The 13,484-nt window shown below is 38.5% G+C and overlaps 1 protein-coding gene across 3 annotated transcripts in view; it reads left to right on the forward strand.

The window, feature by feature from the left end:
- Positions 1-13,484, forward strand: part of PCDH15 (protocadherin related 15) — a 695,790-nt gene that overhangs the window by 53,449 nt on the left and 628,857 nt on the right. For all 3 annotated transcript variants that reach the window (XM_075109425.1, XM_075109424.1, XM_075109422.1), the window contains exon 2: positions 11,697-11,774. The gene's annotated coding sequence lies outside the window, so the exon portion shown is untranslated. The remainder of the gene's footprint in view (positions 1-11,696; positions 11,775-13,484) is intronic.

The raw sequence follows: 13,484 nt of genomic DNA on the forward strand, positions 1-13,484 counted from the left end.
CAATAACTGCAGTTATTCTCAACACTGACCCTTCACCTTCTGTGAAGGAGCACCAAACCCCTCTTTGAGGAAGGATGTGTATTCAAACTTTTATATAGTAAGCTGTTCAGCCTGTGAGACAGAATTAAACATAGCCTACTTGGGGCAAGACAATTTTGCTAATAATGTGATTGTTTAGGTGCCTTCAAACTTTAAATAAAATGGGTTTCTGAGAAAGAGGATATTTATGTGGTGGGATCTACTGATGTTGCAAGTAGCTAAAGTGACATTGTGATGGTAAAAATGTAGAAAGATGACCCTAATCCAGGTCTCAGTGGCTGAGAGTGGGCAAGCAGTGTGGGAAGGTGAAACCCCTAGGACTGGTGACGTGAAAGCTTCACGGTTTACCTGTTGCAGTTATCCCCAAAGCTACGTTCGGCTGTGTAACCAGGATTGTTACCAGGCATAGATGGGTGATGTTTCCCCCAACATAGTCTCTGGTTCTCACCTGTGACCAGTAGGGAACACCTTTTGATGAAGTATAACCCCAGAGTTATTTTAGATCCTGATGTTTGTTATAGGATGACTTCTGTACCCTGTGGTTTTCTCGCTGCATTATGCTGCTGGTCTCATATATTTTTTTCCTTGTCATCTCTGTAAGCCCCTGCTCCCTGCCCAGCATTCTAACTGTACTTTTTTGTCTCCTTTCTTTGTATCAGCTTAAAGGCAGACGATGAGGCTGTCTCTCCATCTTGAAATAGAGCATTGTTGCCTGGTCCCCCCTTGTGTCTTTCTTCCTTGACTTTTCCAATTGACTCCGCATCTTAGGGCAGTCTGGAAGATTTTGTGGTCTGATGATCTGTTGAGAGAACAGACTTGTGAAAAACTGGAAATTATTTTAGACCTACAGCTGCTCTGATCTTAGGTGGAGTATAAATAGAAACATAAAGTAACAAAATCGCTGCTGTATTTTGTCCAAGCTTTCTGGGCATAGTTTCAAAAGTCCGTTTCCAGTCACATGTATGAAATAGCTTAAACTAATGTATTCCAATAATTTTCCAATACTAAAGTCTGTATTGGCCTCCCTGGTTTTGCCCATCTGATACAGAGTTTATTCAAACAAAATTGAAAGTGGCAACACTTTTTTTGAGCATCTGCTTTCATTGTTGCTGTCCCCTTCGCTGGAATAAGCTCTGTCATATATTTAACTCTGCTGATGATGACAAAGCACAGGCTGCTCTGACCTCTACAATTTCTGTCAAAGTTCCCAAATGAGTTTTCTTTCAATTGTTGTTTTACTGCCATTTAGTAACTCATTATTTCCATAAATACTCTTGATGCCCTGCTGACACCATCTTCTGACAGAGGTCCACAAGTGCCCTGGTGTGCGCAACAGATAAGATATTTTGTGACAAGTCCTCTCCTCCTGACCTCACCTAGCAAATGATTTTTAGCCATGGAAAATGAAGTGCACTCCTCCAAGAAGCCCTATTGTTTGCTGAGACAATGCAGCTGCACTAAAATATGTCTTGTGTACAGAGCATTTTGCATTTGTAAAAAGTAAAGCAATGTTGGTTTGAAGTTGACTTTGCAATCACAAAAGGCTTTCAAAATCTTGCTAGGCTAAATCTGAAGCTAGAACTGGGAGAAAATATATTATTTCAGTATCTCAGCACAAATCAGGTAAAAGGAATAAATAAAATCACACCATAAGTCTCTGGTACCCTTGAAAACAACTCTGCTGTCTCCACCATTTTTTTTACTTGGCTCCTTTGCCCAGTAAAAAGGGCAGTTACAGTCATCATCAGACCTTCAGCCTTGAACTCTTTTGTGCTGCATTTGTGTTTCGTAGGGAGGTTCTTCAACTGGTGGTACCGGAGTGTTGCTACTGCAGGAGCAGCTGTGATACCCGAGTTAGAGAAATGGTTGGGAACAACCTGGTGGTCACCATCTCATTTCTAAAAATAAGAGATGGGACTTGAATTCAGCCCTGGAGTCTTGCTTGGTCTCTTTTCTCTTGTCCTGAAATCATCAGAAGATAAAACACCTTTGTTTCTGATTGGGAAAGCCCTCTAAGGCCGTTTATCAGAACACAGATTGGGGTAAAAGGAGATTGGCTTTCTCTGCTTTTGCAGGGAGGTGCTACATGCTCCACATCATACAGTGTTGCTGAGGGCAGCAGTATAAGATCAGATAAGAATGATCGGATTGGGTTTATTTAGAATGACAGCAATGAAAACACTCCACAGCTCAAAAAACACCAAGAAAAGATGGTAAAGATGGTTCTTCACTGTTGAATTGTGGAATTCCCGAGAAAATTCCTGTTTCATCTCTTAAAGCCTTGTCCTTTTCTGTTCTTAAAGGCATAGAGAATTTAACAGCCTCTTGTAGACCTTCTTCAAAACAACAAAGAAGAAAACAGAAACTTTTAGTGGAATGTGCTCTGCAGCCTAAGTATTGACCGTAACCTGTTTTTTGGGTTTTTGTTTGTTGTGGTTTTTTTTTTCCCCCCCCTGGAAAAGCCAGTAATTCCAGAAATCAATCTCCAGAAAAATGGCTAAAGGACTTTGAAACTGATAAAGGATATGCTGCTATCTTCATACTGATACCAGTCAACATTGTGCTTTAAAACATTTTGTCTAATTTAGCATATTAAAAGATGACATATTTGTTCTGTTTATTATGAAGAATAAAAAGGAAATTAAAAGATCTCTTGACAGATTTATGGCCCTTTACAACTGCTTCTATTTGTGTCAAGAGTTAAAAAAAAGTAATGATAAAGCTGCTGAAATTATATACAGATCTTATCTCAGGCATGACTGTTACATAGTCTCTTTGATTAGCAATGTTAGATATGTATGGACCTCTAGCTGTTTAATTATTTGGATTATGTCTGTCTTTTGTGAAAAGAAAATTGCCCAGTTTAAGTCCAGTTATAAATAACAAGAGAGTGAAATCTCAGTCATTTTTGAGAAAGCCTGCTGCGCTGATTAGAATGAGATTCTGCTACTAGCTTCAGAATAATCACACAGCAAAACAGTAGTGTACTGCAACGTAGTATTCCTTGCGTTCCTAAATCTTTATTTCAGAGACTGTATGGCAATGTGAGTGGCTTGATTACTTTGTAACAAAAAGTGGAACTTAAGGAGAAGAGCGTAACAACATTAAACAGAGAACTTGTTATTGAGCATCTTAGGAGGAATCCCGGCAGCTGAGGATGCGGTATGATGACTTACAAGATCTTTATCAGCTAACTTGTTTGACTGCTGGCTAATGTATAAGACAGCGAGTGCAAATGGTGTGCAACACCAAGGAAATGGTTTCCCTTTGTGATTTAGGTCTTTGTTTTCTAGCACAAACCATAATTCTTTAATAGCTTAGCACAGAAGAATAGCAAGCTGCTTTCTTTGGAGTCCCACAATTCCTCCATGGCATTAGCTTTTATTTGTGTGCTTCTGCCTTATTTACTGGGTTAGAAAAGTCAGGTGATGTCAGATTCAGATGAAAAGAAGCCAGGTAATGGGCACTGATTTTAACCCTGTGCACATTTGCTCTGGGGCTTGCCTTGTTTTAAAAACAGAAGGAAAACCCTATCCCATTCAGAAGCAACTCTGGTTTGAAGTTGACTTGCCAATCACAAAAGCCTTTCAAGATCTTGCTAGGCTAAATCTGAAGCTAGAACTGGGAGAAAATATATTATTTCAGTAGCTCAGCACAATTCAGGTAAAAGGAATAAAAAAATCACACCATAAGTCCCCTTGAAAACAGCTCTGCTGTCTCCACCATTTTCCAGCAATTTCTTCATTATTCTTTTTTTCTATATATTTTTGATATGTTACATTTTTATATTGGTACACACACCAAAAAAATGGAGTTCAGATCATAACTGGACTTCTCAGCTCCTTGGCTAGTATAAGCTCCTGCAGTGATCCTCCCTGCTTGCCTGTCTATGAATGACCTCCTATGTTGCAGCTAGTCTAGTTTTAATTTAGTGGGAATGGGAATAGTCTGAAATTACTCTTGCAAGTGTTTACATGAGCCAGGAACTTTTTATGATGAGTAACAGCTAAGTTTCTTGAGAGCAGTAGGGCAAGCATTTGCTTCTGTAGCCATAATTAGTTTTCATTATGCGCTTACTCTGCTGAAGGAACAGATCTGTTGTGAAGCAACAAACAGAACTGCTGTTCAGATCTATAAATTTGTATCTAAATCTATACCTGTTGTTTTCAATGATTTATAGATAAGCCTCAAAAATTATCTGGACCTTCAGGCATCCTTGAGTGTTTGTGTCTAAGTATTTGATTTTAGGACCATATCTATAATCATGTTAGCCTCTTCCTTTCAACTCTTTTTTTTTGTTTTAATGTTTATGTTGAAAACTTAGGAAGATTTGCATCTAACTATTATAATTAAAAAGTCAGGTACTAAATTCAGGGCTGCATCATGCTGCAAAATTAATTCCAGAGAGTCATCTCTAATGATGGGGGAATACTTCTTGCATGATTAGATAGCTTCAGGCACAGAGGAAAAACCCTTTAATTAGCTTAGAGAAGATAAGTTGCTGCGTCTGCGTCATTGCAAGGTAGTTATTTTGACTACTTGTCTTTGGCTGCAGGTGCTGCTAATGCTGAAAAAAATCTGTTGTGGAAAATTTTCAGGAACTATTTTCCTTAAAAAATAAAAAGGAAAATAATAAATTATTTCCTTATTTCAAGTTTGGAAGTATCTTGATTTACCTTTGAACGTCAAAATTGCCTCTTTTAGCAGTGACGGCTAAACTGACTTCTGTTTAGCTATTCTGAAAAGAATTGTCATAGTTACTCATATTATTTGATTGTTAACAATGGAACATACTGATTTCAGATATAGCGTGGGTCATTGAGAACAAACTGTCTGTTACCTTTTTTGTTTCATTCTATGTTTCCCAGCAATTTTGTTTGCCTTAAACAAAGACCTTATCACCACATCAATGGCATTCTTCAGTCCTTGCAATCTTTTAGGATTGGGACTCTCTATTTTAAGAATTCAAAGAACTAGTGCCTGTTTTGGGGTTATTTGTTCTTTTAAAAGCAGTGCAGCAGGAAGGTAGAAATACTCATCAATTTAGAGCTTCCTGTCAAGTTTTACATACACTGCTTAAAACAGAAATAATTTAGAAATGCGTCATTCAGAAATCATTGCTACTTAAAGGAATATATATCCTTTGTATGGGCTAGGCATGAAGAGCCCTGAAGGAAATAAGATGCCTTTGGAAAAGCTTCATTAGATACATGGGCTTGCAATACAATACGTTTTCTAAAATCAGTATGTATAACAGAGTTTTACAAATACCTTCAGTCAACCTTATGACAGACTTGACCTTTAACATTTTTAAGGTAGTCTGATAACATAGACATTCTGCTAGAACTATTTTTTATGTGTGCCACTTTTTTTTTTTTAAGTAGAGTGATAGCTGTACTTATTTTTTATGGCCATTATGTATATCATAGTTTACTTTTTGATTGTATTGTGTCTGAATACAGAGAGATAAATAGCTGCTGTTAAGAAAAGCAGAGAAGAAAGATGGCAGTGACCAGTTTTAAGACACTGCTGGATCCAGTACTTAAAGGCAGTTATTGGAAAATAGAGGAGCTTTGAGACATTGCTTTCCTGGAATACACCACCAACACACCTGGTTTTCTGCCAAGGGCAGAGTACACAAGATTCAAGGGCTTTTTAGCCATCTCATGTGGATGGGTCTGCCTCCCAGAATGTTTTTGGTAAAGATCTACCTAAGGGCCCCACTGCTCACCCCATACTGAGGTGATTGTCAGACTTTCCAGGTGGGCGACGTTCTCTGTGACCAAATCTTGTCCTGATGATCAACTCGCATGATTATATGGACAGGTAATACCAGGAAAGAGAGCGGAGGAAGTCAGCCCTGGGCCACTTACTGTATCCTGGGTCTGTTACTACTGTAGTGAGTTGTGAGTGTGATGTAAAGATCAGAAGAAACATAAGATTTCTGGCAAGGGAATCTTGCTTGGTGTGGGATAAAATTGTTGTAAATAGCTGTGCTGTGCTCTCTTTGCAAACTCAGTCTCGTATGCATATTAGGTACGCAGCAGCACGTGGCTAAGGGTTCTTGCCTAGGTACCAGCATCTGCAGTGGCAGCGGTGGGAGCTGCCAATATGTTTTGTGCCAGCTGTGACCTTGCGGTGGGCTGTGTGTAATGTAGACCTGGTACTTGTTTGTCTAATACTGTACTGCCTAATGCAGTTTGGGAGTCCCTCTTCCAGGTGATTTTTGATGTGCTAGGAGCAACATAATTAATCCTTGCCTGAGCAGGGCAAGCAGGAACTGGAACAATTTCCTCAGGTGATTTCAGTATGTTCTTGGAAATTGTCTTGGCTCCCAACCATTTCAGGCTCAAGATACTGGAAGTTATTTATAAACCCACCATGCATGGTGGAGATGCATCACAGAATCTCTGTTTAAAATAGGTGCTAGTTCCCCACTGCTAGTTCACAGCGTGGCAGGTGGAAGCATCAGCATCCTGGGGTCATCTCTGCATCCTCAGGGTTGACAGGGCTTTCAGCATCATGTAATTACTGTTTTGAAAGTTGGATTACTTAGTATTCTGATTTCATACCTGCTGAAGGGATGAAGTTTATTTACTGCCTTAAAAGCTGGTTATTTCATGTGTGGATAGGTATATTCATGGAGTTTTGAGAAAGACTTGTTTGGTCACTGCCCCGGCTCTACCAAGATTTGTATCTTCTATCCAAGCAATACATTATCTTTCCTGATGAAGAAGCCGCCATATAAGCTGTGCTTAAAGGATTATTTGTTTATAATCTAACGTGCAGTGAAAATATTTTTATTGCCACACTTCCTTATCCCCTTTCACAATTTCACTTCTCTTAGGCCATCCTGAATAACATGTTCTTTGCAAATCTAACAACAATCGGGGGAAGGAGTCTGTTGGGTTTTGGTGGTAGTCATCTTTCAGTGATTCGTCAAATGTTTTAGAGTCACATTAGTTTTAAGTAGACACTTCAAAAAAGCTAAAAGAAGCTCTGTACTAATCTCTGTAAGGTGACATTGATTTAGGGAGACTGCTGTTCTTAATTCCTATACTATTTGATTTCCTACGAGGCTTTAATGCGTTATACAGGCGCTATAGAAACTGTATAAACATGCTATAAAGCAAATGTATTTTTTTTTCTCTAGAACATGGTTGATATAGAATAGACTATTTTAATCTCATCATGAAAAAAGGTTCAATATTTATGGTATTGAATTAATTTCGTGATTAGTTTATTTTTAAATACTGAATTTACATTGGTAAATAATGGCAATAGTTAAAGGAAAGAAAGATGATCCTGAGGCCCCTGCACTACCTACAGCATAAGTTGTCAGAACGCTTTAGTAATAAAATGTTAATTTTATTTTGCAGCTAAAATTAATAACTACTGTGAAAATTATGCAAAACTTCTTTGGATCTTTTTTTGCCCTAGTTTAATAAGAAAAGTTTTGCTTTTAGTTTTCAACTGGTTTTCACTTTCTATTTTTTGGCAAACCACATAACATCTATCCTCCAGTCTATTAGAGCCAGTTAAGTATTTGTTAGTGTAGTACTGGGGGTTTTGTCGCCATGGAAGAAACCCTTTTCTTAAAATACTTGAAGGAGAAGACATTTTAACAGAGTTTATTTTTGTTGACTCTTATTACATATCTTCAGTGGAATGGATGACTTCTACCTTATTTGTTTTAGAAAACTGTAGTGCAGATATTTTTTTTATTTTTATCAAAACACAGCTATGTCTCCTGCAAACAAATCTGAGTTGAAGGTCAGAGTGTCAATTCTGCTGGAGTTGTTGACACATTAAGAGCGGAATCTTAGCACCCCAACCAACAAGGAACAACAAAGCAAGCTAGCTTAAGTCACTTTGTTTCAACCTGGGTGTTGCTTGTTTTTATCACCAAGACAGGATGAGCTGTGGAGGAGACGTTGCTGCTTACATCTCTGAGTGTGTGCCCAGGCACCTACATGAGCAACCTTGGAGCCCTCCAGCAGCGCTGAAGTCTAGGTCATCATGATCCAACTTTTTTGTTATTAATAATATGCACCGAGTGCAGCTTGTTCTCATTAGTGCATCGATGTTCATTTTGGTTTCTGTATGACACCCTTACCAGCAGTTGATAGTGTTGAGCTCAGTAGAATACCAGTAGCAAAGTTAGCCAGAGATAATGCGATAGGTTGTTGGTGGATTTATTTCCCCCTCCCCACCCCAGTGTAATGCGCGCTGTGATTAGAGATTATATCATAAGAGGAAAACCCTATTATTTAAAAAGTTATTAAAAATGTAAATAAATGCAGCTGTTTTGGAGCTGTTTTCACAGTTCCAAAATATAAGGACAATGTGCAAAACGAGCACTCTGCCAAACAATTTCTCCCATAAAGTGAATTTCAAAGCTTGTACTTTCAAATGTTTATTCTGTTAAGACTGAACGATAAATACTAAGCCACTACCATTGGGGTACAATGGATATACAACTCTTCATTTTTTATTTTCTGCCATCAGGGTACAATGGCTATATGATCCTTTACTGCTTTTGATTGCAAGACAAAGGATAAGAAGAAATCCGAGATGAAACAGAATTTGTTTTAACTGACTTATATTATTAATATTTGATTTATCTATTTTTGTTACATGAGATGAGCACAATAGTGATTTCACTACATAGGGATGAACATCTCGGTGTCAATCTTGGAAAGCTTGGGTTTACTGCTAATTATTGGTGGTAAAACTCGAAAATAATGGCCTCATGCAGCAAGAGTTATACCGATTCTAGACCTGCTATCTATTTAACATTTAAACTTACATTTGTATCAGAGCAATATGGTGACATTAAAATTAGAGATGATTAGTTGAACTTTTATGCCAGTTATTAAAAATTAAAAAATAGCTTCAGGCACAGTAAGCAACTTCATTATACTAATGTAAAATATTTTCCTGTTGTTAACAAATCAAGTACATTCAAAATGTTATTTAAACTCCCAGAAAAATAAATATCACTATCTTTTTAGAGTTACTGATCTGAAAATAAGTGTTACCTACACAGATAATCATTGACAGAGCATGTGGCTGATATCAGGAAAAATATTGTACAAACAATATTATCAAAAGGAGAAATAGCGATGTCTGTATTACCCTTTGTCTCCTCCCTATGCACTTCTTAGTATAAAATTCTTTTATTATTTGTCAGAAATAACTACAAAGCAGTGATGCACAGCTCTAATTTTGTTTTCTTCAGATACTGTAACATTTTTTTCACTTTAAAAAATAAACGAACTGCACTTGCTAGAAATAGCTATCAGATGCACAGACTAGAGTGATTGTCATGGGGACTTTTTATAATTCTTTGAAGGTTTATCACAATCTTGCTGTACTTCAGTTCCCTCATGTGGACTATGAAAACATGTTACTTCCCTGCCCTTCACAGGAGCCATGAGAATGAAGCCATGCCTAGCAAGAATGTGTCAGGGATAATGAAGCCGCACACAAAATTATAAGAACATTTTTTTGTGAGATTCCTTTGCATTCACACACACAAAATTAGGAAATCTGCTTTTTGTTCTTATTTCCTGCTTTGGATGTTTCATATTCCCCTTCGCTTATAGACTATTCATGAGCAACAAGCTTGTACTTCCAAATATTTATTCTGTTAAGACTGCTACCCCTTTTAGCAAAGTATTAGGACAAAATGGTGTCAGGGGCCAACAGTATACATTGCCCTCCTTAACTGTTTCCTCATAGCAAAGTCCCCTTTGCTCTGGGGCAGAGCCGGAGAGTGAGCTGCTGCTGGATGAGGTGGCTAAGCTAAGGTTTGCAGGCTGTCCCTACCACTTCTAAATTGGTGGCAGTGCCTGTGAGGTGGTGAAAATTCTGTGGTAAAGGTTGTTCGCCTTACCTGTAGGTGGAGGTGGGATTCGCTGTGGTTTCTTGTAAGTAGGCTGTGTGTTAAGGCAGGCAACTTTTCTGCTTGATTTTTCAGGCAAATCCATTTCGGGGAGACTTCACAAACTTGAAGCGAAGGAGGTTGTGAGGTGCGGTTGCTAATTAATCTGCAGTCTGAACGTTTTTCAGGCCAAATTTTAGGGGTTTTTTCCCATCAGGCCATTTATAATTTTACCTTTTAAAAGAAGGGAATTGTGTTCAGCCATCCCTGCGGCACGCTTGGGGGTTAGTTTCAGTGAGAAGAGGGAGGTGACTGAGGACAGAGCACTGATCCAGCACGTTCTGGAAGGATCTGGAACCACTGTGGGTGGGATCAGATTGAAGTCCCTGCCAGCAGCCAATCAGGGAGCGCCTTGGGGTGAGGCGGACCAATCGCAGCGCACGGTGCCCCACATGGCGCCTGTGGAGGAGCGGGTTAGGGGGATGCCCGAGGGTGGAGGAAGGGGCAGAAATGGTGGATGTGAGGGGAGAAAGGGCCATCTGGAGAAGGTCTGGCCTGCCTTTGCTGGAGGAGACCTCAAGGACCTCCGAAAGACTGAGGGAGAGGAAGCCGGTGCGGGAGAGGAAATGCCGCTGAAGCTGGCATTTCAGCTGGCTGCAGGCCCTGGTGACCCCTTGTGATGTGAGGCGTATGTGGGTGTGAAAGAGTAACTGGGAACATGATACATGATACCATGCTTGAGGTGATAAAGGTGCAAACTTGTTTGAATGCCCCCTCGCACTGCATCTGTTTAACCCTTGACAGCTGGTGAAAGAACACCTTCAAAGAATGCAATATCAAATTAAATGCAGGAGTGTGATGGTATCTAGGTACTTTTGGTATGTTGCAGGTGTGTGTCTGCCTGACATGTCTCTTTAGATACTTGTTTGTTTAATGTTTACGCAGAAGCAAAACAATGCCTGGTTCTTGTTTCTTTCACAGGTGTTACTCAAACTCTTTATAAATGCAGCCATTGCATTTCAGGAGACAAGAGTATAAAAGTACCATAATGTTCCTACCTTGTCACACCCCTGTTTTTTCTTTGGACCTGCAGCATAAGAAAAACTATATGATTGTGGTTGTATATGAATAAATAAATGTGCTTTAGCCCTGGAAATCCTCCTATCGTTCAATTCCCAGAGTAAAAATTTTGTGAGCTTTAGTCACATATCTGCTTGTTCTCTGTGTGTGATTTGCTTAATTCAAACTGTCTTGGTTACTACAGTATTAAATATTGTCTGTGTGCTTATGAATGTATAACATAATGGAAGAAATAGGATTATGACAGTGATGCATGGATGTGTTTTTGAAATCATACAGAAGCATGAGTAACCATCAGTCTATTCATGTAACAGTATTTAGATTTATTGAGCCTACTTACTGAAAATGGTAAATGTACTTATGTTGCCGTAAAAAAAGAGTGTATTTTAAATCATTGTGTTTGAGCTGATAGAGCTGTGCTTGTTTTGTTAGCGTTGTGGTCAAATGCTTCAGAAAGGACATATGTGGGAGTATACTCCCTCTGTTGCTGAAGTCGAGGATGTTACTTGAAGGGTAGGTGGTAGAATACCTTCAAAGGCATTAGTTATAAATCAAACCAGTTCTTTCTCTGGAAAGCTTTGATTTATGAATGTTGAATTAACTTTTCCAAACCTACTGTAATTTATCACAAATATGGGAATTTTCAAGGTAAAATTCTGATGCAGTGCTAATCAATAACAATGTCTTCTAGAATGACGGGGACGTAATTGAAGAGAGACGTTTGGAGCAACTGTCATTCTCCTGACTGACAGACAGACCAGGAGAAAAGGTAAGACAAACTTCCTGTTCCTTTCACAGTGTGTTTTTAATTCTGTCTAAATTCTGTGTCTTTTTTTTCCTCTGCTAGCATAATAATACAAAAATGCATGTTAGGAGTTTAGATGGAGAACTATTAAACAGATAAAACAGGTAAAGTTTAACCTGTGTAACTGGTATTGTAATGATAATGAAAGTCAGTGTTAAGGTAGTGAAAGAGAGTTTATTAAACTACGAGTCTCCAGAGATATAAAAAAATGTGTTGTTTCTTCTCCTATTCATTTACAAAAAATAGATTTATTATTCTTCATTGATTGCCTCATTCTGTTGGAGGACATTTCTGGCAGTAAAGTAGTAGACCTGTCACATCTATCATGATGTGTCGGAGATCTGTCAGGTCTATGGCTCTTTTTGAACTTTGTTGTTTCAGAAAAATGTAGCTGAGCATTATAAGCAGAAGTTTGACATTTCCAAGATGAATATCAATCTTATTTTATGTGGTGTTTCTCAAACAAGACTTGCGCTTTAATTGTACAAGTAGTGGTTTCAAATGTTTGGGGGTACAACATGGACACAGAATAATTTGGGAAACAGATGTGACAGGTGTTCTGTAATGAATACAAATTGAAGAAATGATGATATAAGAGGTACTCCAGGCAGATGGCAAATCAAACATGGATCTGCTGTTGTCACAAATATGAACCTAAAAGCTTGTATTTTTCTTTAAAGCTGGGGACTAACAAGGTAAACACAGCCTGTTGTGAACTAGTACACCATATTTAGAGGGAAAGAGAAGCTGTGAGTAAGAGCTGTAAAAATCAATTGCTTATAGTATGATAAACGAAGAAATGTCCTAAATAGGGGAGGAGGGGAGGTCATTGGTCAGACGAAGCACCTCTGTAATTGATGGACCTTGAACTTTAAAATTGATGTAAGAAGTGTTCAAGCAGTTTATTTATTTGTAAAATACATTGAAACAAAGGGAACCATTGTGTCAACACAGGCCCTCGTCAGCTGGCCAGCATCTGGGCTTTTACTTATGCATGTGGTCTTACTAGAGACAAGCCACAGCTAGTGTAGTTGTTTGGGAATGGCTGTACCTAGAGGCAAGAGAAGTCTAAGGAGAAGGGCAGCAAGACAAGCACAAACAGTAAGGTGCGAAGAGACTGATGGTAAAATATTTTGATGTTGGCTAGCTGCCCAGGGAAGATGTTCGGAGATAATGAACAAAGCGGTGGTCTGGTTCTGTTATTAGTTGTGTTCAGTGAAACAATCATCAGAAAATTAAATAAATTAGAAAATGTATTGAAACTTAGTTTTCCCCTTCCAATATGAAGAAGCACGGAAATTCCCACGCAGTAGCCATTTTTGTTCTAGAGTGTAACTATGTGGGATGAAGAATTGCCTCGAAGTGTGTATGTCTGTGTTGATGCTTTCTTTTGGTTTTGATTGAACTGTACCTTTGGTACAGACACACTGTATAATTAAAAGAATATGAAGATGGTCAAGTAGTAATAAGAAAAAGAATGATAAAAGAAAAAGAAAGTCAGAGGCAGAGTTCAGATTTACTTTAATCAGTCAGTTACAGGCATGAATTGAGCGATTGTTCTCTGTAATGTACAAATAAATTTGAAAAATCTATATGAATGTAGCACTGAAGTGTGATACAGCAGCCTACATTTTTAAAGGTGTTTTTTTAATCTACCCTGAGTAAAGGCAATCA

Source organism: Phalacrocorax aristotelis, chromosome 14 (genome assembly GCF_949628215.1).
Source record: "Phalacrocorax aristotelis chromosome 14, bGulAri2.1, whole genome shotgun sequence".
Lineage (NCBI taxonomy): Eukaryota > Metazoa > Chordata > Aves > Suliformes > Phalacrocoracidae > Phalacrocorax > Phalacrocorax aristotelis.